Consider the following 24709-nt stretch of genomic DNA (forward strand, 5'->3'; position numbering starts at 1 on the left):
ATGGCCTTAAACGGAGGCCTTTCTGGAAGAGATATTCTTTTCCTGAGACTCCAACCAATATCATCTAAGATAGGCTAATTGGTGGCGCCGCCTCCCCCTGAGTGCCCCCAGATCCTTCCTTGCACCCCAATTTTCCCCAGCCACTAAGAGGCCCTCAGGGTGGCATGGCAGCTCTTAGACACCAGAGGAGGGAGGGTGGGTTTAAGACAAGCCGTGTTCTGAGCACGCCAGCCAGCTCTGCAGGTCTGGGAGGGTCCTCGAGCTTGGCTGGGGTGTCCACAGCCTCCTGGGCTGCCCTTGGCTTTGTGATCAAGGGCAGGGGCCACCTTTGAAGTCCCACTGCAGCAGCTGGAGGCCAAGCCTGTGTGCCTTTACCCCCTGCTGGTCCTGTAGGGGACGACGGTTGCCTGACTGCATGCCTGCCCTCATGGGGCCTCTGAGAGGAGCAGGCAAGGGCGGTACGGGCTGGGCTGCGTGGTCCAGAAGAGGGAGCAGCTAGCTCCACCCGAGTGCCTAGGCAGCAGGTGGCAGTCCTCCTGGGAGATGGATGGAGGCACAAAGGCCCAGGACAGGAAGGAACCAGCTGGGTCTGAACAGCTGGGATCCCAGCGTGCCTGGGGCAGAGACCCCATGGGGCTCAGGGCCAGAGTGTTTCTGTATCGCAGAGCCAGAGAGCTTGTCAAGGACCAGGCCACAGAGAGCCTTGGAAGCCTGGTGTACAAGTCAGGACGGACAGGGTTGCTGCATAACAAGCATCCCCCAAAGATCAGCCCCTTAAAAACAGGGTTCATCCCTCCCTGGTGCTGTGTGTTGTGACTGGGCAGCAGAGGGACCGCTCACTGCAGTCACTCAAGGACCCAGGCTGACAGCAGCAGCCTTCTGAGGGCTGCACATCCCGGGGTGTGGGGGTCGGGGGAAGACAGAGGCACCTGGGCTCATGGAGCTTCTAAAAGCAACACGTCACTTTCACTCAAATTCCGTTGACCAAGGTGGGAGCCATCCTTCCTCCTTGGGGGGGAAGTGCACACTACTATTGACCGAGGAGCAGAGCGAGTATCTGGAGGTGGGCTGACCTTGACCCAACGGGCTGAGGTGGTTCCCATCCTTCCTTCTGAGCAAAATGAGGAGCCTCAGGAGGCCTTGAGTAGAGAAGGCTGAAGTCTCGATGGCTTTACTTTTTAACTGTTTATTGATCCCATGCAGAGAAGGGCATGAATCCTGAGTGAACAGCCAATGAATCACTGCAAACTGGACACACTCGTGTCTGACCAGCATGCAGATCAGGAGAAGGCATCACGGGCCCCATGTCCCCGTCCCCCCAGGCCTGGCCTGCCCAGGATCCGAGCGTCAACTTGTGAACTTCATCCGTGTGGTCTCTCGGGTCCAGCTCTCTGACTTGCCCAGGCCGCGTGCAACCGGTGTGGGTATTTCCATCGTGCTGTCCATCCACACCACCTCTGAGAACATCCCGTCCGTGTACAGCTGGAGGCTTCTACGACTAAGCCTGCGGGGAATGTTCAGGAGCACAGGGTCTGGTGCCAGTGCGTGGCACTCGCGTTGGCTGTGTGTCTCGAGGTGGGATTGCCGTGGTCTCACGGTGTTTAAGAAGGCCCCCCTGGACTCGGGGGGGGGAGGGGAGACCAAGGGAGCGACCCTGGCCAGGGCCGGGGGTCAGGCCCTCGGAATCCAGAAATGTCCCTAGCGCAGTCTTATCTCCCATGGGACTTGGAAAGTGAAGGTCACACAGAATCAGTGCCTCCCAAAATCCCGTAAAGCAAGACCGAGACGTGGGGCTGTGTGTTGAGCCCCAAATGGTGACAGCACGTGCTCATGCGCAGGCAGGGAAGGTCGGGTATCTTAACGCCTAGGACTCACCGGTGCCCGGCACACGTGTGGGGAGCGCTCCCGAGCCCGTCTGACACTCGGGGAGACCGAGACCCGCCAGGGGGTCGGCACAGGGTTTCCCGGGGCAACTGTGCTCGGCCGATCCCCACTCTGCTCCCCAACCCTGGGCGCGTGGGACGAAAGTTGGGGATCATGGCTCACAGAGTCACCTCTCGGGGTGTCATTTCTTAATAGAGGGGCCAAGGGAGGGTGATTCTTTGCCCAAACCGAAGCCAGGAGTACAGGGGTTAGGCCTCGGCTGTTGGAAGATGGGACTTTTTGGGAACCTCACCTGGAGCCACCCCGGCTCTCGAGGCTGGGGGCACCGCAGCAGGGGCTGCATGCTGGGCCCGGGCGGGGAGACCCGGCTCCCAGGCCTGGTCTGCAGTGCTGGTAGACTTGCTCGGTGGGTCTAGGGTGCGCATGCGGCCGCTGCGTGCCTAGCCCCTGTCCTGCCGTCTGAGGCCAGAGCAAGGCTCCGCTGAGATCCTCAGACCTCTGGGCCCAGGCACGGCCCTACCCCCGAGCCCTTCAGGGTTGGTTGTTTTTAGTTTTTATTTTAATAGGCGTGGCTTGGTTGTTCCTTCGGCTGGCCTCCCCCAGCCTTGTGTCTGGGTGACCCAGGTACAGGGTGGTCCCTGAGACCCCTGCTCTTGCGGAAGCGGGCCAGGCACCAGTGGGGGCATCGGGGGAAGCCGGGTGGGCCGGGGGCCGTGGCCAGTCACGAGAAGAAATGCATCTTTGTTGCAAGACACATGTAGGGCTCTTTATGTAAATTGTTTCAGTGCCTCACAGGAAGAAGAAAAATGGGGCTTTGATGTGGGCCGCCTCTCGGCCAGCCGGGCTGGTGCGATGTCACGATGTCACTCAGGCGCGTCTGTGGAAGCTTTTATTAAGGAGCTGTCAGCTCTTCTCAGGCCGGAGACCCAGGGGGATCTCGTGGCAGGAGAAGGCTCCGAGCTGTCTGCCCAAGGCCCAGCATCCACCTCCGAGGGGCAGAGGGGGCCCAGGCGTATTCCCTGGGTACTGTGCGAGGCCCGGTGGGCTCAGTGGGGGTGACCCAGTGAGATGTGGTCCTGATACCTGCCCCACAGCCACTGCGTGGCAGGGAACTGGGAGCGGCCCCTGCTCGGGACTGGTGGGGGGGGCAGGTAGAGAGGCGGTGCTCTAGGCAGGGTCTGCGCAGGCGTCAGGCACTGTCCGGCCCCGGGCGATGAGGCTAGAAAGGGTAGCAGGGGCCACATCCGGGGCAGGGGGGGAGTCTGGTCTTGTGAATATTGCGGCGGTGGGGATCCACTGGGCTGTGAGCAGGAGAGGGTGGGGTGGTGTGAGTTCCACGGGGGCCTCGGGGATGTGGAGGGACAGAGGGAGGTGGGGACCAGCGAGGGCCAGAGGGGAGGTCCAACAAGAGGACAGCACTGCCAGTGAACACCAGACCTGCCTCCTGACCAGCCAGGGGGGACAGCAAGACTTGCAGCGCCCGGAAGCCCTCCCGGGGCCCACGGCATCCTGAGCACTGGGACTTCCCCAGAGGGCCAGGCAGGACCCGAAGCTCTGGGTCTTGGGAAGCGTGTAAACCCTGCTCCGTATCCGTGGCAACTCTTTTAACCAGGGCTCGGTTCCACAAACCCCCTTCCTCATTCATTCCAAAAACTCCGAGCTGTTGGTCTTTTTAAAGATCTCAGCTCACTGGAGAAAATACAAAAAATAACCAAGAGTGTAGAGAAGAGAAGTCACTGCCTGGTCCTCTGATGAGAAGATGCTGATGTGGGCATCTGTGTGTCTCCCGTCGCGTTTGCGTCCTGCCCTGCAGCGGATCGTGAGCATTTGCCTGCGTCTTTGGAAACAGGCCTGTTGAGGACCGGGATCGGGTCCTGCTATGCTGTGTGATCTTGCAGGAGTCGGACACCCTCTCTGAGCCTTAGTTTCTGCATCTCCGTGGGGAGAGTTTAGGGTGGGTCCTCAAGGCTCCATTCAGAGCCGACATCAGGGGTCTCGGCGTTTCAGCGGCGTGTGGTTCAGTCAGGAGCCCTGACACCCCAGCCCCTGGAGTCTGGGCTCATCCTGTCTCCAGCAAGGGACTCTGGGCAAATCACATTGCCTCTGAACACCACCGCCGCCCCCCGCCCTCCCCCGTAAGCTGTAGAGTCCGTGATGGTTTTCTGACTTAATATGTACAGAGCTCTTAGCACAAAGCAAGTGCTCGGTCGATAGGAACTGTCGTTACGTGTGTGACCGGCGGGTCAGACCCGCACCTCCCTGCCGCTAGCCGCGGGGTGTGGCTGCTGGCCCGCTGACCTCCTCTGGGCTGCGCTGGCTTTGTGGGCCTGTGGCCCTGCGGCCAGGCGGGGTCTGCACTCAGAATGTCCCGTGCTTGGTCTCGTGCTGCTCTGTTGCCATCTGGAGATGAAGGCCTTCTGAGCAGGGTTCCCCATTTTCATTTTGCGCTGGGCGCCTCAGATTACAAAGCTTGTGCTGCTCTTAACGATAGGGTTGCTGGAAACGGGGCGTAGGATGGCCTGGCCGGCACCCCGCGCAGTGCTCAGGGGCTGTGTGTCAGGCGGGGGCGGGCCAGGACGCCCCCTGCCCGGGTCACGCGGAGGCTCAGGCTGGGGGCTGCCCGCGCGGCCGTGGAACCTGCCAAGGGCAGGAGGTCTGGGTGGGAGGCGGGCGGGCCCGGGCAGGGGTGCCTGCCGAGCTGTGGCCAGACACCCTGGGAGGCGGTGGGCGACGAGGCCGGAATCGACTGAAACTGAGCCGAGCGCCCGTGAAGAGGAGGACGGGGTGCAGCGCTGGCACCCTCGCCCCGTGGTCCCCTCCCCCCCCTCCTCCGGACGAAGGGAAGGCCCGTGCATCCCCTAGCACCCACCATGGGGGAGGGGCGGGGCCCCGCCACCTGGCATCCAGAGGCTGGTGACAGTGCTGGGGCGCAGTCTCGGCCACCCGCACGTGAAGCAGGTCCGCGGAAAGGAAAAGCGGAAATTAAAGGGCCGAGAAGAAATGACTGCCTGGGGCGGCGCAGGTCTCCCCGGAGGAGCAGGGCATGGGGGGGTATGGGAGGGGTAGTCACTCCTTCCGCTGCCTCACCCACGGAGGGCCGTGTGCCCAGAAAGAAAGGGGATTCGGGGGAGGCTCTGCCTTCTGACATCCCAGGTTGGCCTCTGTGCGGTGACTCTGGCCTAGTGTGGGCCCCAGGGGGACACTGCCCCATGCTGTGGTGGGGAAACGGACTCCAAGGGGCACCTCTCTGCCCCGGGCACCCAGGAAGCCGGGGTCCAGGCTGGGGCGACCGGGGACTCCAGGAGCTGTAGGAGCCATGGGAGGGGACCGTGGCACCCAGAGTCAAGGGAAGGGTTGCTTCCCGCTGAGGAAGTCCTTCTGCCTTGTGTTTGAGCTGCAGAGTGGGGGACGGGCGCCCCGGGAGGTGTGAGCAGGCCTGGTGTCGGGGCAGCCCCTGCTGGGGACACCCGAGGTCTGGTCTCAGCGGAAGAGGGCAGGGCGTCGGCAGCCGGCTCTCCCCAGGACGCGGGGGCTGCAGAGTTCAGAGCAGCACGCTGAGGGTGGGGACTCAGGTAGGTGAAGGTGATGGGGAGCCACTGAAGGCTTTGCAGCAGAGGGAGAGCGCCCTGAGCCCAGCTGGAGAGAGGCCACATGGGACAGAGGCCGGGAGCTCGGGAGGCTAGATCTGGGCTGTGGTCGTGAGGAAGGGAAGGGGGGTGCCCTGAGGACTCGGGGGGCCTCCTCAGAGACAGCCCGTGGGAAGACTGGGGCAGAGGACAAGGTCTGTGGGGTGGTGCGGCGGGGCCTCGGTGCCGTGCATGCGCTGGATCTGGGGGTCTGGAGCAGAGGGAGGTGGGGGGGGCGGGCTTTGTTCTCAGGAACAGCCGAGCCTGTGGGAGGAGCAAAGTTCACCGGGGAAGAGAAGCCAAAGGTTGGGCCCAAGGGAGGGCGGGCTGTGCCAGGCGCTCCAGGACCCCGGAGGGTCCCGTCTCCCGAGACCTGTGCCGAGAGGACGAGGGAGCTGGCGTCGTGGGGGGAGGCGGCATCCAGAGGGGCTCGGCCGAGGTCCTCGTCCACCTGCCGGCGGAGGACAGCCCTTCTCCCAAAGGGCGGTGGGGCTGCCAGGCCTCAAGGACAGAGGCAGGCGGGGGCCGGGGAAGAGCTTGTGGCTGGGAGCTTAATGGCCCCGAAAAAGCCCCCATAAAACTGGAGAATTATGGGGAGACATAAACAGAGCTGTCAGGCATTAGCTACAGGGAGACGGCTCAGCCCGGGGAAGAGATGCCGGCGGCGGGGCTGGACTCCCGCGTGTGCACAAAAAAGACGGAAGTTATCAAAGGAGGGAGCTTAAAGCTGCTGCCTCCATGCTCTGGCCGGATCTTTTCTCACGCCCCGGCTAAGGCCTCAGCCACATGCGGACCCTGGGGGCCGGCCCACGTGGCCGGGGGGCAGGGGTAGGGCCTGCCGGTGGGGCGGGGGCTGCGGGGAGGGTCCCGGCCCGAGCACGGAGGCGGCGCCCGCCCCACACCCGGGGGCGCTCGCACGCCCGCCATCTTCATTTTCACCGTTGCTGCTGCTGTCATTAGCCAGGCTCTAATGGGCTTAAATTTCACCTTAAACCATCCTCACTGTCCCCACAGATGACAGACGTCCTGCTCGCTCCGGCTCTGCAAAGCTGCCGGGCGGGTTCACCCCTCCCTCGTGTGTCCTTCGGGCCCCAGCTCGAGGCTCCCAGGGGCCCTGGCCCTGTGGACGCTTACAGGTCAGGGGGACTCCCAGGGGCCTCTGGGACAGGGCCCAGGAAAAGGGGCTTCTGGGTGAGCTTTGGAGGCCCTGAGATGACACAGCACGGGGAAGCAGGGGCCCAGGATCCAGGGCCCCTCCCTGTGCCCCTCCATTTCCCAGCCCAGGCGTCATGATGTGTGGTTGCGTGGTTGCAGAGGGGACCCCTGCGACCTTGGGAATGGCCTGCCATGTTTGTTTGTTTGTTTTCTAATTTTATTTTTTGCCGCCTTGGGTCTTCATTGCTGCGCGTGGGGCTTTCTCTAGTTGCGGCGAGCGGGGGCTACTCTTTGTTGTGGTGTGTGCACTTCTCGTTGCGGTGGCTTCTCTTGCTGCGGAGCACGGGCTCTAGGCGCGTGGGCTTCAGTAGTTGTGGTACGCGGGCTCTAGAGCACAGGCTCAGTAGCTGTGGCGCGTGGGCTTAGTTGCTCCGCGGCAGGTGGGATCTTCCCGGACCGGGGCTCGAACCCGCGTCCCCTACATTGGCAGGGGGATTCTTAACCGCTGCGCCACCAGGGAAGTCCCGCCTGCCATGTTCTTAAAAGCCTTGAGAAAATCTTATTTTGCTCAGGCTAAAAAAAAGTAGCAATGGCTTTGCTTGGGGCTGGAATTCCACCTACCCACCCGTCTTTCCACCCACCCATCCACCCGTCCATTCACTCACTCATTCATTCAACAGGCACAAGGCCCACGACCCCCAGCTTGCTCGTGTCCATCAAAGTCCTAATTTGCCGTCCTTTTGCACCCATGAGAGAGAACACAGGGTGATCTCTAAATGCAGTTTATTCGGGAGACAATCTTTCCGGCGCTGGCCCTGTGGGTAAAGGGGTAGTGGCAGGGGAGCTCTGGGGCTGTGGGGTGTTGTGTGGACCTGCGGGCCCATCCAGTTCTCTAGGGTCAGGTTTGCCTGAAAAGGAGGGGAAAGGAATAAAGATGGAGCCGCAGCAGAAGGAAGGCCAGGACGGGCTGCCTGGGGTTCCCTCTCATGTTTGCACGTGTCCTGGCCTCTGCCCTGCAGCCTTTGTCTCCGCGAGGGGCAGGTGCCCGAGGAGCCGGCTGGAGCTTATCCACCAGCCGAGCCAGCCTGAAGGGGCTCCTGCTGGAACCACCCCTTTCCCATGGGAATCTCACGCCCTTCCGGGTACCCGTGGCCCTTCCTCATATGCTGGGAGCTGCGTCCCTCCCACACCCAGGCAGCAGCCCCAGGGAGGCCTCAGCCAGAGGGAGGCCGCTGCCCCCCAGGCCTCAGAGTCACACGGCCTCGGCAGTGGGACAGGGAGGGAGAAGAGGCTGGTGCAGGCCTGCAGGGGAGGTGGGGGGCGGAGATGGGGGTGCGGCTCTGAGCCCCTGTGCTGCGCGGCCCCCTGCGCTAGCTGGGCCTCAGACGTGCGATCTGCCGCTGAAGGGCGCTGACCCGCTGGCCACTGTGAGCCAGACTGGAGCTGGTGGACGCGCGCTGGAGGGGTGGGTGCGGCAGCCCTGGGGGGCTCTGGGGAACCCCGAGTCTGTCACCCATTCTCCCCAGCAGCGTTTGGAATTGGCTGCTGAGCTCTGTGGGCGCTTGTGCCTGACACTTCCAGACCCCACCACGGCCCGCAAGGTCTCACGCCACTCGGACCCGGTGAGGGCGAGCCTCTGGGAAGCCCCCTCTGAGCCCCTGCTCCCGCTTGGGTGTGATGTAGGGCCCTTTTGCCCCGCACGTGACCCCTCTGGGCTGGCCAGCGCTGCCTCGGGAACTGAGCCTGAAGCTTGCCCATCCTCGGCCTGACCCACAGCCATGAATTATAATAATAATATCATCCCTCACGGTCCTTTCCTGTCACGGTGCTTCTGCCCCTCACAAGCTGTGCGACTCTGGACAAGTGCCCTAACCTCTCTGTGCCTCTGTTGCCTCATCTGTAAGAGGAGTTAAAAATACGTTGACTGCTTCTTAGAACAGGGCTCTGCACACGTAAGCATCATGTTAGAATTAGCTACGAGGGTGATGATGACAAAGCACTTTTATGTCCGTTTTCTCCTTGGGTCTTTGCTCAACCCCGTGAGGTGGGCACTTATCACTTGCCCTGTCTTACGGGCAAGGAAATGGAAGCCCAGAGAGGTGGGGTGACTCACCTGAGGTCACACAGTGAGTCAGCGGCAACCTCGGGCACTCGATGCTCTTTCCAAAGACACGGGAGGCTCTGGTCTGGAAAAAACAGCCTAGAGAAGGGCGGACACAGGGGCCTTTCTGAGACCTCTTTCCATGGGCCTGGGGCTGCAGGGGCCTCCAGCCAGCCGGCCAAGTCTGTTCTGCCCAACGTGCCAGCTCGGGAGCCCAGACGGCCGGGCCCTGCTCCGGCTGGCCACTGCCCGCCGGGCCTCTGCCAGCATGGCAGGCACCCACTGCTCTTGTCACCCCGAGGAGCTCCCCACCTTCTTGGCCCCAGCTCCGTAGCCAGCACTAGGACCAGTCAGGGATTTTCCTGAACTTTCCCTCTGTTATATCAAATTATAGAAATGTTTACCTTTTAGAAGTAGCAGCTTGCTTGTTGGGCCCTGCTCTGCCAGGCCCTGTCCCTTGAAGCACATCGCCCTCTGAGGGACGGACCCCCACTCTTCCTCACAGCCGGGGAAACGGAGGCCCAGCCCCACGGCGCACGGGTGGCTCAGCCGGGAACTGGCCCAGCGTTCCTGGACTGCGTCCCCATGAGCCATGCCCTCACAGCCCACAGTCGCAGGGCCCCCGGAGCCAGAGTGGCCTTTGCCTCTAAGTGTTTTGATGATCGAAGGAAGCACGGTGCTGGGAGAAATGGAGTGGGAAGTTCGGTGACCCACTGACCAGGAGCAGCCCCCGTGAGCCCCAGGCCCCGTTTATAAGGGCCCTGGTGGCGGCAGCTGCCTGCACAGCTCAGGGCTTGACCCAGTCCTGGCTTGTGTGTCCCCAAGGCCGTGCACCAGGAAGCGGGAGGACGTGGCCTCTATGGGGGTTCAGGTGGGGCCTCGGTTTTCTCATCTGTAGGACGAGGGGATGACCCCTCTGCTGTCCACTTCAGGATGTGGACATCGGTAGGTGGGTTCCTCCCCTCCTGCTGCTGGCCCCTGGGCTTCTGCAGTCCAGCAGCTGGAAAGCGGCCATGCCAGATGGGAGCCCGACACCAGGCGCGCTCTCCAGCCATCCTGCAGAGCCAGCCCGGAGAGCAGATACGTATCCATAGCATAAGTTTTAAATTCTCTTTTTTTTTTTGGCTGCTTCGGGTCTTAGTTGCGGCACGCAGGATCTTTCGTTGCGGCGCATGGGCTTAGTTGCCCCGCAGCATGTGGGATCTTAGTTCCCCGACCAGGGCTGTAACCCGTGTCCCCCTGCATTGGAAGGCGGATTCTTAACCACTGGACCACCAGGGAAGTCCCAAGTTTTAAATTCTTAAGTTGGTGTCACATGCTAACGGTAAAAAAAGAAAACTCAAATCCACTCTCCTCTTTTGTACAAATGGGGCATCTCTGCACACTTTCTACGCTGCGCTTTTCCCGCCCGACTTGAAGGCGGCACCCTATTCACACACGAAGCCCTTCCTCACTCTTATCCACTGTATGGAATTCCCCACGTGTGTTTCCCTCAGCCCCTTCACAGGGACATTTAGGGGATCTCCGGTCTTTGGCCTTTACAAACGATGCTGCAGTTAACCTGTGCAGATGACTCTGGGCCTGGCTGTAGGCAGGACTGCTGGGTCAGGAGGCATGTCTAGCTTCCATTTGGGTCCAGATTGCCAAAAAGCTCTCTAAGAGACCGTACCAGCTTACCCACACATCCCTAACTAGAGCAGGGGCAGCTGCTGGCCAGGGGAGATGCAGACGCCGCATCCATACCTGTGCTGGTGGGGCCAAAACAGGTGGTTTCCCCAGAAGAAATCCTCCAAGGTCTGGCACGTCTGGGGGCCAGGCCGGGGAGAGCCAGAGTCCAGCCCCTGCAGGCCTGTTCCCTCCTCCGGGGTATGGTCTCTGGGCTCAGTGCTGTCATCCGTGAAACAAGAACGACCCAGCCCGCGGGACTGGCGTGAGGATGAAGTTTGTTGGTGAAAGTGCTTATTAGGTCGGCGCCGGGCCCGTGGGGCGGTGAGAACAGTGTGGGTGAGCCCTGTACTCCCAGGACTGCAGCCCCTGGGGTCTATGCTGGGGTCCAGATATCTTGGCCCCTCGGAGGGGGTCAGGGAAGGGGAGAGTGTTCGGGAACCATCAGGGGAAGGGTGGGATCAGGCCTGGACTTGAAGTGACTGTGGGTTCAGCAGTGTGAGCTGCCCTTTCATCGCTGCGTCGCTGCCAGGAAACAGGGCCGAATTCAGAGTCCCGGGCTTGCCCAGGCCGCTGCAGGACCCCGGCTCTGAGACAGAGGGCTCAGGAACGCCGAGCCACAGCCTGGTCCCTGGTCCTGGACGGCCCTCCTCGGACAGGACAGGACCCGGAGCCCCTGGCTGAGCCCGGCCTCCCGGCCTCCCAGGCCGGCAGAGACACACTCGCCTGGGAGCTTGTTAGAATCACCCTGGACCCAGCTCAGCAGACGCCATCTTACTAAGATACGCCCTGCAGCGTAGGACTCACATGCGGACTCCAGCCAGGAAACAGCCCGCCCTCCCGCCCACCGTGGGGTCAGGACACAGTCCGTGGGCAGACCTTAACCCTCAGTCCCGGAGGCCCTCCCTCACTCTGGGGCATTAGCCCTCCCCGGGCCCTTCCCGAGGACCCGCTCTGGCCCCCTACTTTGCTCCCCGGAAGGTAGAGGTAGAGCAAGGTCCGGCCCTCGCCCCCGTGGATGGCGCTGGGGCGCTGGAAGCTGCTGCCCCTTGTGAAACCTCCACCGGGCACCAAGCACAGCGTCTCCGCCAGCCTTGCGGCCCGCCCCCCCCCCCATCAGTGTGGGGTCAGAGCAGGCTCCAGCTGAGGAGCTTGAGGCTCAGAGAGGTGAAGTGAGCTGCCCAAGGCCACCCAGCAGACAGTGTGCAGAGCTGTGTGGCATCAGGGCCTAGGTATTTAGAGTCAGGGTGGGGATGGAGCGGGGGCAGGTGGTAACTCCCGGTGCCCCAAGGCCACACAGCCAGCCACCCGTGAGCCATCACAATTGGCTGGCCTGGCCAGTGTGAATGTGACATCTCTCTGGAGCTCTGGTCTGGTCTCGGGAGGAGACTGCCACTCTTCCACCGCAGAGCCAGCCAGGAGGGATTCTCCTGCAGCTTTCCAGAACAAGGGTCTCTGGGTCGGGCTGAGTTAGCTGTGTATAGCTGGGAGAGGCACTTTCCCCCAGATGCTGAGTGACCCGGAAGCTGGGGTGGGGAGGGAGATCTGGAAGGGTCTGGTTTAGTTGGAGGTGAGGCCCGAGGGGGCTGGGCCTGGGAAAAGGGAAACTAGCCTTTAGCTGCAACCAGTGCGCAGAAAACGGGCAGAAAGTATGAGAAGAACAGAGTGCTGTTCAGAACGGCTGGGTGCTGGACTCAGATAGCTGCCCTCACCTCATTTTTACCCTCTAGCACCTCCACGTTTCAGGGCTGTGTGGAGGAAAGTCAGCCAGGACGAGGCGGCAGCTGAAAACCAAAGGCAAATATTTTCCATCCTGAGAAGAGCGGTCCCGGGCCACCTCCAGATCAGCGCTGGTGGTGTGCTCTCCCCAAAGGCCAGTGCTTCTGGTCACCAGGCGACGTGTCTGGGGGCGCTGCCCAGGATCCACCCCGACCCTGGGAGAGGGATGTGTGCAGCAGGCCAGCCATCCAAGCCACGCCCGGAAATGGAAGCTCCTTTCCCAGCAGATGGGGCGGCGGGGAAGTCCAGAGCACAAGGTGGCCCCAGCTGTTCATCTGGCAGGGCTCCCCCCACCCAGAAGCCAGTCTTGAGATGGAGACCCCCTTTCATATCAAAATCGGAGCTGTCCGTTGTTCGGGCAACGCAAAGCTGCCAGGCCCTGCCTGAAGTTGTAGCGTTATTTGTCGTAACTACAGCTACACACGTGTAAAGAGCAGTGGCACATGGCCTTGTGGCATTTATATTTGGGCGGCAGATGAGGCCCCGCCTGAGACCATCAGTAGGGGCCTGGTGCCTTGGTGGCTGGTTCTGCGGGGGAAGGGGGGGGACGTGGGTGGGGAGAAGGCAGTGTGACTTCTCTACAGCGCTTCACCACACCAAGCCCCCTGCCCCTTCTTTCTCCCAAGAAAACCAGTTTTCTGAAATTTCCGAAGGAGCGAACCAGGGCTTCACTGTCATACTTGCGCCCTGGAACAGGGAGGGCCCCCCCTCACCCCGCCACGGCCCCTGTCCCGCTCTGTGGCTTAGTGATCCAAATCTGTGAAATGAGAGGTCACGTTGCCTCCTAGAAGGGCAGTTTGAGGGTCAGAAATCCAGTCTACGAAGGCCACAGGAGGGGGCCAGGCAAGCCGTGCCGCCGCTGCTATTACACCCACTTCCACCGTCTGAGGGTTACCGAGAACTTTCAAGATCTGAGGGAGGCCCCGGGCCCTGTGTCCAGGCTGGTTGAGGGGAGAAGCCCCTGGAGAACCCCCCTCTGCCCTGCCAGGCCCTGCGTGTGCTCAGGGGGCCCCCGCTCTACCCGCAGACTGCCTCCCTTGCGGGCCAGGCTGGGCCTCCCAGCTGGCCCTAGGGTGTCACCAGACCAGCTGTCCTCACATCTGGATTCCACAGGCATCCCCCTGCCTCCACCCCGGCTGGCCAGGCTTCCCTCTCTGCAGCAACCCTGGCCACTGGCTGCTTCCTCGGGGTGGGGGTCTTGGGCTCCCCCACCCTTCAGCTAATCCGGGGAGAAACCTGGCCCCCGTTCCCAGATAGGCCCTTTTCTTTGCTGTCACTGGGCCAGGCAGCTCCCAGCGGGAAGGCCCTTTCCCTCTCTTCCCAGCTCCTGCGCTCCAGTCCCCCCCCCCTCTGTTCTGCAGCGGTTTTCTCTCGCCCCCCACCTTGTTCAGGAGGGAGGTCGTCGGGGGTGGGCTGTGCCTCGGGGTCTCCAGGATTGGGCCTGAGCAGAGTCTGCAAAATGTCAAGTGACTGATCCAGTGGAAGCCCTCAGGGGTTCCTGGGTTCAGACAGCTCCTTTGGGGCTAAGGACAGGCTGGGGTTTGGATGGGTGGCCTTTCGGAGAGCAGGGTAATGGGAGTGGACGTGAACTTCCTGTGCCTCAGGCCTCTGAGTTAGGGGTCGGGGTCTCAGCTGCTGGGCCTCCTGGGGAAGGGGCCGGGAGGGAGGGGCGAGGGTGGGTCTGAGGGAGGGCAAGCCCGGGAGGAGGCCTCGGTGCGCCCTGGCCCCGCCGGCGGGTCTGACTTGAAGGTGTGGGTGTGCAAGGCCGCTGCTGTGTCAACGGTGTGTGTGTTTGGAGCGGCTTAGGGAGGGGGCTGGAGATGGGGCAAGGCGGCGCACCACTTGGCGCTGCCGCTGCCCGAGGGTCCGCGGGTTAGAAGCGCCAGCTTCCTCGATGACTGAAGAAGGGTGGGCGTTAAGGAGAGAAGGGCGAAATTCAGAGGGGGCTCGGCGCCCCGGCCCGGCCGCCCCGTACCTGCGGAGGGAGAGCCGAGCCGCCTCGCCGCCCAGGCGAGCGCGGAGGGAGGCGAGAGGACTAGCGCGCCGGGCTCCCCGCCCCCAGCCCAGCCGGTTCCAATATTTCGCAGAAAGGCACGCGGCTGCTAATCGGTCCTTTCCAGGCTGAGATTCCGCCGCGCTATGCCCGCGCAGAGGCGGGGGCCGCGGGCCGGGGGAGGCGCTCGGAGTCCGCAGCCGCTGAGCGAGGTGAGGAGCCCGCGTCCCCCGCTGCTGGGGGGGCGGGGGGGGGGGAGGCGGGCGCGCAAACCCGAGAGGCTGGAATGGAAAGGGGAACAGGTTAAAAATAACCCTCTCCGGCTGGGAAGCTCGCGCGCGCTCTCTCGCCTCGTTCGGTGCCAGAGGACTCCAGGGGAGGTGGCGGCGTTGGGGAGGGCAGAGCGGGATTCCCCCTCCTCGGCGGGCGGGGTGCCCGCCTGCGCGCCGCGGCTGCACGTGTGCGGGGCCGCGCGGCCGAGCCCCCGCGCCCGGCCGGGGCGCCCCCTCCCCGGGACCGGGCGCAGCTGGCGGCGGCGGCCCCGCCCGCAGCCTCGCGCGGCCGAGGGAAGCTTCGCTCCATTATTCATTATTTACGAGCGTTAATAGGTTTGAGGCGCGGGGGTGGGGGCGAGGGCGCGGTGGGGACCGAGGCACCGGGGGCCGGGGTGCGAAGGGGTGGCCGGGCGGCGGCGCCACCGTGAGAAGGGGGTCTCCGTCTGGGCCGCGGTGCTCGGGGTGCACCTCTCCGCCCGGCTCCTCTTCGGCGGCGCCGGGACAGCGCGGGGCGCCGGCAGGGGAGTGCGGGCCTTTGATTTTGCACGTCGCCGTCTGTCCTTCGCGTCCTCGCCCTTCCCGGAGCGCGGGGAGGGGGTGCGGGTCGTACGCCCCGCCCTGCGCGCCCCTCGCGGCGGCCGCCGCGTCCCCGACGCGGCCCGGGCCTCATTTATCATCATCTTTGGTCAAGTGGAGTGTGCAAGGAACAGCTGCTTCACTCGGCTGACTTCCGAGGGCGGCTACAGCGGGAATCAGGGAGATGAATGATGGGGGCTGGAGGGGCGCAGCCCCCGGGGTCCCAGCGCGGGCAGGAGGGAGGCGCGCGGCGTCCACCTCGCCTCCGCCTCGTGGCGAGAAGAGTGCCCCTTCCTTGCTCCCGGCGCCTACGATCGCGGGACCGCGGCCGGGGGCGCCCCAGGAGGGGCCCGCGCGCGTCTGGCGGAGCCCGAGGTCGCCGCGACCTTGCTGGGGTCAGCGGGTTGGGCGGCGGAGGCGGCGGCGCGGCGTCTTTGGTGGCGCTTTCCGGATTGGCGCAGAGGCCGGGAAACCGGGCGGGGGCGGGCGGGGGGAACACAAATAGAAGGTGAAATTTTACCTGCCCCTGAGGGAGTCCTGCGGATTTTCTCCCGGCAGCGGCAGGCGCTCTGCCTTTGTCTTACACGCCTGAAACATCTGTTGCAGGGGGGCGGCGAGGCCGCAGACGCCCCCGCACACCCCGCGCGGCTCCCCATCCTCGTTCCCATCCCCCGCTCGGCCGGCGCCCGGCTCTCGAGCCGCGTTAACCCTGCCGGCGCTGGGGCACACGCCGGCCGCCCGCGCTCCCGGGGTGCGTGGGAGCCGCGAGGGCGGGGGCGGAAGGGTTAACGGCCGAGGCGCAGACCCTAACTGTCAGACCCGGGCCCCGCTTCGTTTCAATTACCCTAAGTAGAGGCTGAATGCGCAATTAACGGAGTCAGCTTGCCAACTGGAAAGCCGGCCCGCTTCCACGTTGAGAATACTCCACCAGCTGACTCGGACTAAGCAATTTCCTTTCCTCACTCCCTTCCTCTCTGTCTCTCCTATAACCCCCTCCCTCTTTTTCTCTCTCCTTAATAATAAAATTATACCAAGCAGTTTGCGGTGTGGCAGGCGGCCAGAAAAGCGTTTCTTTAAACGCCGCCGTCTCACAATTAGGCAGCAAGAGGATTTGACACGCCGTGGCGGCCTGACAGGCCGCTTCCTCCCCTGGGGGCTGGGGGTGGGAGGGGGCGCCGATTCCCCAGCTCCCCCAGGTGGAGGGGGGATGGGAGGGGCTGTCAGCATGCTGCAGAGAGGGAGGGGGTGTCAGAGGCAGGAAAGGGAGGGGAGGTCCCCGCCCGGGCTGAGGAAGGGGGCCGTTCCCTGGCCCCTGGGAAACTGGGTGTCCAGGAAGAGGATCTGGGCCCCCACTTTTGGCCTCCAGCTCAGAGTTCATTTTCTGGTGGACAGAGGGGCCATTCTGGGGCACAGAGCACAGATCTCAGCCCTGCTGGGCCTTCCGGACACGTCACTGCCCCTCTATGGGCTTCCAGGAACCCTCTGCAAAACGAGGGGGGAGGTTTGACCTCCAGTACGCTCTGCAGAAAGTGGCTTCTGGTGGCTCACTGCTCTTAGCAGCTGGCCCTGTTGGCCGGGCGGTAGGGGGGATGCAGGCACCCCTGTCAGAAACAAGTCGGAGACCCCACTCCAGCTCTGGCCACAGACCAGAGTGGGGGAGAGTGGCCCTTCCCCGGGAGCAGTGATGCAGGCAGCTGACAAATGGGGGTGACTTTGCAGGATTGCCAGGGATTGGTACCTTGAGGACAGTGGGCATTTGACCATTGGCTGCAGCAGCCAGGCCACCTGAGGTGGGGGAGGGGCGGTAACTGCAGCCGCCGCACCTGCTCAGTCCCCCGCCCCACCTCACTCAGGCCGGTCCTCCCATGGGGCGGGCCCCCTCCTTCCAGCCTGCCCTGACCACCTCCTCTCCCGGCCCCCAGAACCTCGTCTGTGTCTGTCTGCCTCAGGAGGGCTGGAGCCATTGCATTGTCCTGTGTTTCCTGAGCGCCCAGGCTGGCCCCTGTGCACACTGTAGGCTAAGTGGAGATGGGCTTGACAAGCGAGTGGGCTCGGGCACAGAGGGCTGTGACCCAGGCGGCTGTGGAGGGCAGAACATAGGCTCCATCTTCCCTTCCTGGTTGGCTGTTGCGCGTGTCCTGGCCTCCAGGCCTGTCGTCAGGGCTGTGGTGAGGGTCAGGTAGCGCACCCGCACCCATCTGTTCACCCACCCACCCATCCAAGCAGCATTTAATAGGCAGGTACTTGGGGCAGTTTCTAGGCTTCGAGCCTAGGACCCAACAGATGAAGCCCCTGCCCTCATCAGGCTGCTTTCCAGTGAGGGATGCACAGGTGAACCGGCTCATTAGACCATTCATTATGTAATTACCACTGATGAGGGCCACCAGGGACCCAGCAACGTGGAAGGTGGGGCGGAGCTCTCAAGGAGGCTACGGGCTCCTCTGTGGGCCTTGGGCCTTCCGCCGCCCAGCCTTTGCAGCCCCCATCGCTCTGGCCCCATGGGACCGCCGCTGCCCAGCGCCGCCCTCCCGCAGGCCCCCAGTGCTTCCCCTTTGGTTCCATCCAGAGCTTAACTGGTTCGTGCTGGCCTCAGGGCTTCTCCCAGAGGCCAGGGAGAGTTGGGGGGGGGGGCTCCTGCTGTCACTCCTTCACACCAGGCATCCCCCAGGTGCCCAACAAGGCCCTGCCTCACTCGGGCCAAGTGCCATCTGCATTTGACACCAGGAGCTTGTGAGCAAATACAGCCCGCAGACCAGTTCTCTTGATCTCCGGGGTGTTAAAGTTTTTACTTGGTTGATAACATTTTAAAAATATTGAAGTCTAGTTGGTTTACAATGTTGTATGAATTTCTTTTGTACAGCAAAGTGATTCGATTATACCTATATATATTTTTCATATTCTTTTCCTTTATGGTTTATCAAGGATATGGAATATAGTTCCCCGTGCCATACAGTAGGACCTTGTTGTTCATCCATCCTATGTATACTAGTTTGCATCTGCTAATCCCAAACTCCCACTCCATCCCTCCCCCATCTGCACTTACCCTTTGGCAACCACAAGTCTGTTCTCTACGTCTGTGAGTCTGTTTCTGTTTTGTGGACATGTTCATTTGTGTCGTACCGTAGATTCCACATATAAGTGACACCGTATGCTGTTCGTCTTTCTCAGTACGACGATCTCCAGGTCCATCCATGTCGCTGCAGATGGCGTTATTTCATTCTTTTTTATGGCTGAGGAGTATTCCATTGTGTACATGTACCGCATCTTCTTTATTTACGTTGTTTCCATGTCTTGGATATTGCGAATAGCGCCGCTGTGAACATAGGGGTGCGTGTGTCTTTTCGAATTATAGTTTTGTCCGGACACGTGCCCAGGAGTGGGCTTGCTGGATCATATGGTAGCTCTATTTTTAGTTTGTTGAGGAACCTCCATACTGTTCACCATAGTGGCTGCACCAACTTACATTCCCACCAACAGTGCAGGAGGGTTCCCTTATCTCCACATCCTCTCCAGCATTTGTTATTCGTAGACTTTTTAATGGTGGCCTTTCTGACTGGTGTGAGGTGGTACCTTGTTGTTTTGATTTGCGTTTCTCTAATGACTAGTGACGTTGAGCGTCCTTTCATGTGCCTATTGGCCATCTATCTGTATGTCTTCTTTGGAGAAATGTCTGTTTAGCTCTTCTGCCCAGATAACATTTTTTAAAATGAGAGATTCCTCTTTCTGTAAAACATTCGGAGGCTCTGGCACCCTGGGCCCTCCTTCCCACCGGCAGCAATCAGCTGGAGCACTTTACCTCCTTTCTCACCCTTCACGGGGGCGTTACCTGCCAGGCCCGAGGGAGATCTTGTCAAGTGACTGAGGAGGAGCTGTGGCCACAAGCCCCTCACCCCCACCCAAATGTGCTCTGCACCTCCACTCGACCTTGTTCTGGGTATTTTCATAATGTGACGTTTTATTTATTTATTTTTCAACAATTAGACTTTGGATTTTATTTATTTATTGGCTGCACCGTGCAGCATGGAGGATCTTAGTTCCCCGACCACGGATCGAACCTGTGCTCCCTGCAGTGGAAGCGTGGAGTCTTAACCACTAGACCACCAGGGAAGTCCCACGTGACATTTTTATTTATTTGTTTATTTTTGCCTGCACTGGGTCTTCGCTGCTGTGCGCGGGCTCTCTCTAGTTGCGGCGCACAGGCTTCTCATTGCAGTGGCTTCTCTTGTTGCAGAGCAGGGGCTCTAGGCGCGCGGGCTTCAGGACTTGTGGCTCACGGGCTCTAGAAAGCAGGCTCAGTAGTTGTGGCGCACGGGCTTAGCTGCTCCGCGGCATGTGGGATCTTCCCGGACCAGGGATCGAACCCATGTCCCCTGCATTGGCAGGCGGATTCTTAACCACTGCGCCACCAGGGAAGTCCCCCATGTGACATTTTAAACAATATACATTCAACAAACAGTTATTGTTCAGGGACTTGGGGATATGGCTGTGAACAAAACAGGCAAAATCCCTGCTCTTGTGGAACTTACTTTCTAAAGAGGAGAGGCAGTAATAAAGCCAGCCAGCCAGCCCTATGACTTGTTACCTTGGAGAAGTGGGGGGGGGGGGGGGGGGGGGGGGGGAGTGCGGGTCTCAAACAGTGGTTAGGGTCGGCCACCTGAGGTGACGTGAGCAAAGGCTTGGAGCCCAGGGAGCCAGAGGAGCCACGTGGTACCTGAGAATTGTATTCCCAGCAGAGGAAAAGGCGGTATAAAGGCCCTGAGGCTCAGGAAGGTGCCACACTGACCACCAGCTGGGCACCTTGGAACGTCCTCTTCCCCGGGAAGTCACGGTGGGTGGGGCACGTGGGGTGTCCAGGCCAAGACGGGGCTGAGAGGTTAGGCTCTCTCCTTGCCTTCTCTGCCTCCCCTGAAAACCAGCAAACAGATCCTCTGTCACCTGCACTGTGCAGTCACCCGCGAGACCAGCGGGGCATGGGGCAGCTGGGCAGCCCCCCATGCCAGCCTCTGGACCAGCTCTTTCACCTTGAAACTGGGAGCCACTGACCCCATCCCTCTTAGCTGTCTGCATCCAGCACCAGCCCCATTTTCTTTTCCTCATTTGACAGAGTTGGGGAGTGGTGGATAAAATGATGTAAAAGAAACCACTGTCCACAAGAGACTAATGGGTGTGGAGCCGATAGCAGGGTGGGCCCCCCACCCGCCAGCCTCCCCCGGAGGGCTCGTGAGTGCCAACAGCTCGGCTGCGCCGAATCCTTGCTGCCCTACACCTCACGGCGGGGAGGGGTCCGGCTAGCCATCTGCCCTCACCCCCTGGGCCGTGGGCCCCTCCGGCTCAGCTGACCCTCACATCCCAGAAACTGCACTGTGGGGCAGGAGTGAGGCGGCCGGGCTGAGAGCTCCACAGGCGGCACCCGGATGGTGCCCAGGACGGCGGTGATGCCCGGGGCGGGGCAGCGCGTCCTCCTGGTGGGTTGACCCTGAGGGGAGGCTCTCTTTCTGGGGGCTTAGTAGGTCTTGGCTGTCTCTGCCGCTGGGTCTTTGGAAGAGGCAGCGTTGGTGGGCTTCGAGGGGAAGCTTTCCCGACCCCTGGAGAGACCAGAAGCCTCTGCCCCCCCATTCACACATCCTCCAAAGAGCCCCGGACCTCCCCCTGCCCCGCGGTCCTTAGCCTCAGCTAAGGAGCCCGGCTGTCTTCCTGCTTCTCCCCCTCTCACCCCATAACTTGTCTGAACATTCAGGACCTCCGGCCCTGCAGAGAGGGGTGTGCTAGATCCTTGTGGGGTTCTCCCGTGGGTGCCCGTGAACGAGGATGGTTGTTGCCCACAGAGGGTGGTCTTGAGAGGCCGTACTTTGGGGTGGGGGCTGCCTTGTTCTCTGGGATTCCTTATGCCCGGGATGGGCCCCCTCTGCCCCAAGCTGACCTCTCCTGGTGCCTGGCCCAAGGACCCTCCTACCTGTCCCAGAGGCCTGGGGGCCCCGGGCTCTCTTGTCTTGGGGAGTCCTTGGAAACACCCCTTCCCCCACTTAGGCCAGGCTCTTGGGATTCCAAATAGCAGTCGGCCTGACTAATGATCATTTTCATCAAGGGGTCCTATTTAGTATTCATCACCCACAGCACACGGGAAGGCACAAGGTGGTCCACCATTCCGTTCCTCCTGGGACACCCCCATCCCCGGCCTCCTGACTCAGGTAACTTTCCCCTCCTTCCTCGTTCCCAGGCCTTGAGTGGGTTGGGTTTTAAAGTTTTTTCCCTGCAGCTGCAAATCAGAAAACCAGGTCATTAAAAGAACCTTGGGTGAGTGAGTGGGATGGCCCCAGGGCCCCCGCTGGGGAACAGAAGCTTCCTCCTCGCCCCTCCCTCCCAGGTCCCTGCGGGAGCTACCTCCGGCCCACGCTGGGCCCACTTCCCTGACCGGGGCCTGACCCTGGGGGCTAGAGAGGCCGTGGGCCCAGTGAGTTGTCTCTGAGGCTGCCCAGGGTACAGCAGGCAGCCAGGGGCCGCCACTGCCCACTAGTAGATTCCCTACAGTTGGGTGAGGCCCGACCCGGCTTCTGGGGCCACGCAGGTTGCAGAGGGGACCTGGGCACCCCCCTTTCCTTATCGTGCTCCAAGGGGCCTTCCTCTAAGCTGGGAATTCTTGGCGAGGGCCGTCCATGCCGCTGCGGCATCCATCACGAGGAACTGCCCTGTGGGTGGCTCACACTCAGGTCCTCGCCCCTCTGAGCCTCCCCTTTCTCTGTAAAAGGGCAGAACAGTCAAAGCAGTGAGTGTGCAGAAACGGGGTGGGCAGGCACCGCGGGCAAGGCTGCCCCTGCCCCCCACCCCAGCGGGTCCCGCAGTGCCTGTGCGGGGACCGCAGAGCCGTGCTCTTTGCCTGAAAACACGGCTGAGCCCTGGTTGCCCGGCTGCCGAAGGCCTTCGGGGGCTGATGGCCTCGTGCCTGGGGCCTGAGGGTGTCTGCGGGGCTCGTCACGCCCCCTTTCACGGCGTGGGGAGCAGGGAGACCCGTCGCTGAGCTAGAGGAGTCCCGGGGCACGGGGTGGGCCCTGCGGCCTGGCCCAGCTTTGCGCTGTTTCTGCCTGGACCAGGGGCCTGGGCAGGCCGGCTCGCAGGAGTCGCCACAGAAGCCACTGGCGGATCTGGAGCTCAGGACTGACTTCCTCCTCCCTTCCTTCTTTCCTCTTTTTCCTTCTTCCTTCTCTCCCAGTTTGGCTAGAACCTGAGATGTGGCTTTGACCAAGTGTCTGGGGGGAGGGGGAGGGGGAGGCGGGTCTGGACCAGGAGTCGTCCTGTGAAGGTATGTTACTGGGTGCCCTCCCCTGACCCCCACCCCTTCTCCGCAGAACAGAGGCCAGACCCCCAGCCTGCACCCCTCCGCTGCCATCTCTCCTCCCGGGTTCAGAGGTCGCCATCTCTCTGCCCAGCGAACCTCTTTCCGCCCCCTCCTGATGCCGCCCACCCCAGCTCTCAGCCTGCCTCTCTCCCGCCTGTCCTTTTCTAGTGCTCTTGAAAACTCATAATCATAATAATTAATAACAACAGAGCCTGTGGCAGGCCTGAGGCAGCTCTTAAAGAGGACGAGCCCCATTTTCTCCTGGCAGAGCTGGCGGGGCCGGGGACCTGGTGGCTCTGAGCGGTGGCCTTTGTTCCTGCACCCCTCCCCTCCCTGGGCCTGGGGTTGGAGGTGGTGCTGGGGAGGCAGTTTTGCCTGCCTTCTCCACCAGCCACTGGGCTTCGCGTATTTTAATTGAACTGTCTTGTCTTAGAGATAGATGCTTTCACCGCGTCCAGCTGCTCCTGTGCGTTGGAAAACCCGCTGTAATACGGCTCTGCGAAATTAAAAGACGCAGCAGCTGGACTGATTAAACAGGGAAGGGGACACTGGCCAGAGCACTCTTTTAAAATAACGTTTCTGGTAACGCATTTATAGAGAATGCGAAAAAATATTAAAAAAAAAAAAAAAGCTGTAAAAATGTTAACGATATCCACAAGACGCTCAGCGGGAAATGAGAGCGATCTGGGTAATGAAAGCCGAAATGTAATTTGTGCGGATATACGACGCGCAGCCTTCAGAGTGGGCCTCGGTTTGCGAATTCCAGGCTCATGAGCGAGGCCAGGGAGGGCAGAGCGCGGGGACTGCAGAGGACACCCTGAGCAGAGGCCGCCACCTGCCAGCTCAGGCCTGGGCCAGAGGGAGTGCCCGTGTGCACTGCCCAAGGGCAGAAGGAGCCTCCTCCCAGCACCCCCCCCTCCCGGAGCCCCGTGGGGGAGGTGCGGGGCTGCCCACCTGGCAGGGAGCCGCCCTGGAACCAAGGCTGGGTCACAGCAGGCACCTCCTGTCGTGTTTGATTGCAGCTGCCAGGATGGACTAAACTGGGTCAGAAGGGGGTCTCCTCCGTGTCGGGGCGCCTGTGATGAGCCAGGGAGAGTACATGGCATGGGGCTGTGACCCGTCCTGTGGGCAGGGGCCGAGCCCTCAGCCCTCTCCAGGGTCATGGGTTTCAGTCCCTGAGTCCGGGCAGCCGACTGCCAAGGACAGGGAGGTTGGCCTGGGCTGTGCTGACAGGGCTCCTGGGGTCGCCCGGCCACCCCAGGCTTGACCCCTCCCTGGTCAGCACCCCGCCCCATCCCCCGGCCACCGCATGAGGAGAGCATGGAGGTGGGATCTGGGTGAAGAAGGGGTGAGCTGCACCTCTTGGGGGAGCCCCTCCCTCCACGTGTGCCTGTCCCCCACCCTGTTCTCTGTGCTCCCCCCGCAGAGCCCTGGAGGCTCGTAGCCCATGGCGAGCCACCCCTCCCTCTTTGGGGTTGGGAACGGGCACTGCGAGGTTCCCTCTGCCCTCCTGGGGGCCTGGGCTGTGCAGGCGAGCATGGTGTGCGTAAACACCGTGCCCAGGGACGCAGGCTACCGCCAGCCCTCGCCATCAGGACTCCTGAGCCTGGGGCATCCTTACTCCTTCCTCCCTCCTCCGAGGGTCTTGGGTGGCGGCAGGACCACCATTAGCCTGGACGCTGCAGCTGGCCTGTTACGTGAATCCAGTTGTTCTGCCCTGAAGGCCCCCCCCACCCCCACTCCAGGGTCACTTCCTGACCCCCCGGGGGGATCCTGCTTTGGGGCAGGTCGGACCCTGTGCGCGCCGGCCCCTAAAATCATAAACAGATGGGCTCTCGGCCTGGCCCTGACCCCGTGCAGGCCCCGCCCACCCAGGAGGCCCAGGGCTGCCTCTCACGTGGAGGTGCCTCTCACGTGGAGGTGCCTCTCACGTGGAGGGACCGCAGCCCTGGGCCGCGTAATCTGTTTACGTACCTACGGTATGAAAAACAGGAGGCAGGTGCCGCCGTCCTGCGTTCCTGGGAGTCGAGGAGGGGACATTTTATGCCTGCAGTGGCTCGGCAGCCCCAATCAGCGTCTGCTGGAAGGAACAGATTCCAGATGGCATGGCAGTGATGGAGGAGGTGTGTGTATGTGTGTGTGCGCGCGTGCGTGCGGGTGTGCGCGCGCCAGGTCTTGCTGAGTGGCTTCTGGGGCAGGGGCAAGCTGTCCCCAGCCCCCCCCCCCCACACGCTGGGCCACGCCTGAACACTGCTGCACTGAGGCTAGCTTACCGGATCCAGCAGCCCCAGGGGACAGGGGAGCGGGAATTGCCCTGCTAAA

General features: G+C 62.0%; 1 protein-coding gene across 4 annotated transcripts in view; it reads left to right on the plus strand.

Moving 5' to 3' along the window:
- The window catches only part of RAI1 (retinoic acid induced 1), a 105687-nt gene that overhangs the window by 66200 nt on the left and 14778 nt on the right, over nucleotides 1-24709 (plus strand). Inside the window, exon 1 of one of the 4 annotated variants that reach the window (XM_029212442.1) lies at nucleotides 24308-24510. The exons of the other annotated variants lie outside the window; for them this stretch is intronic. The gene's annotated coding sequence lies outside the window, so the exon portion shown is untranslated. Of the gene's footprint in view, nucleotides 1-24307; nucleotides 24511-24709 lie in introns of those variants that run through there. 4 annotated transcript variants of the gene reach the window in all.

Source organism: Monodon monoceros, unplaced genomic scaffold (assembly GCF_005190385.1).
Source record: "Monodon monoceros isolate NGI ecotype Baffin Bay Population unplaced genomic scaffold, NGI_Narwhal_1 Super_Scaffold_9, whole genome shotgun sequence".
Classification (NCBI taxonomy): domain Eukaryota; kingdom Metazoa; phylum Chordata; class Mammalia; order Artiodactyla; family Monodontidae; genus Monodon; species Monodon monoceros.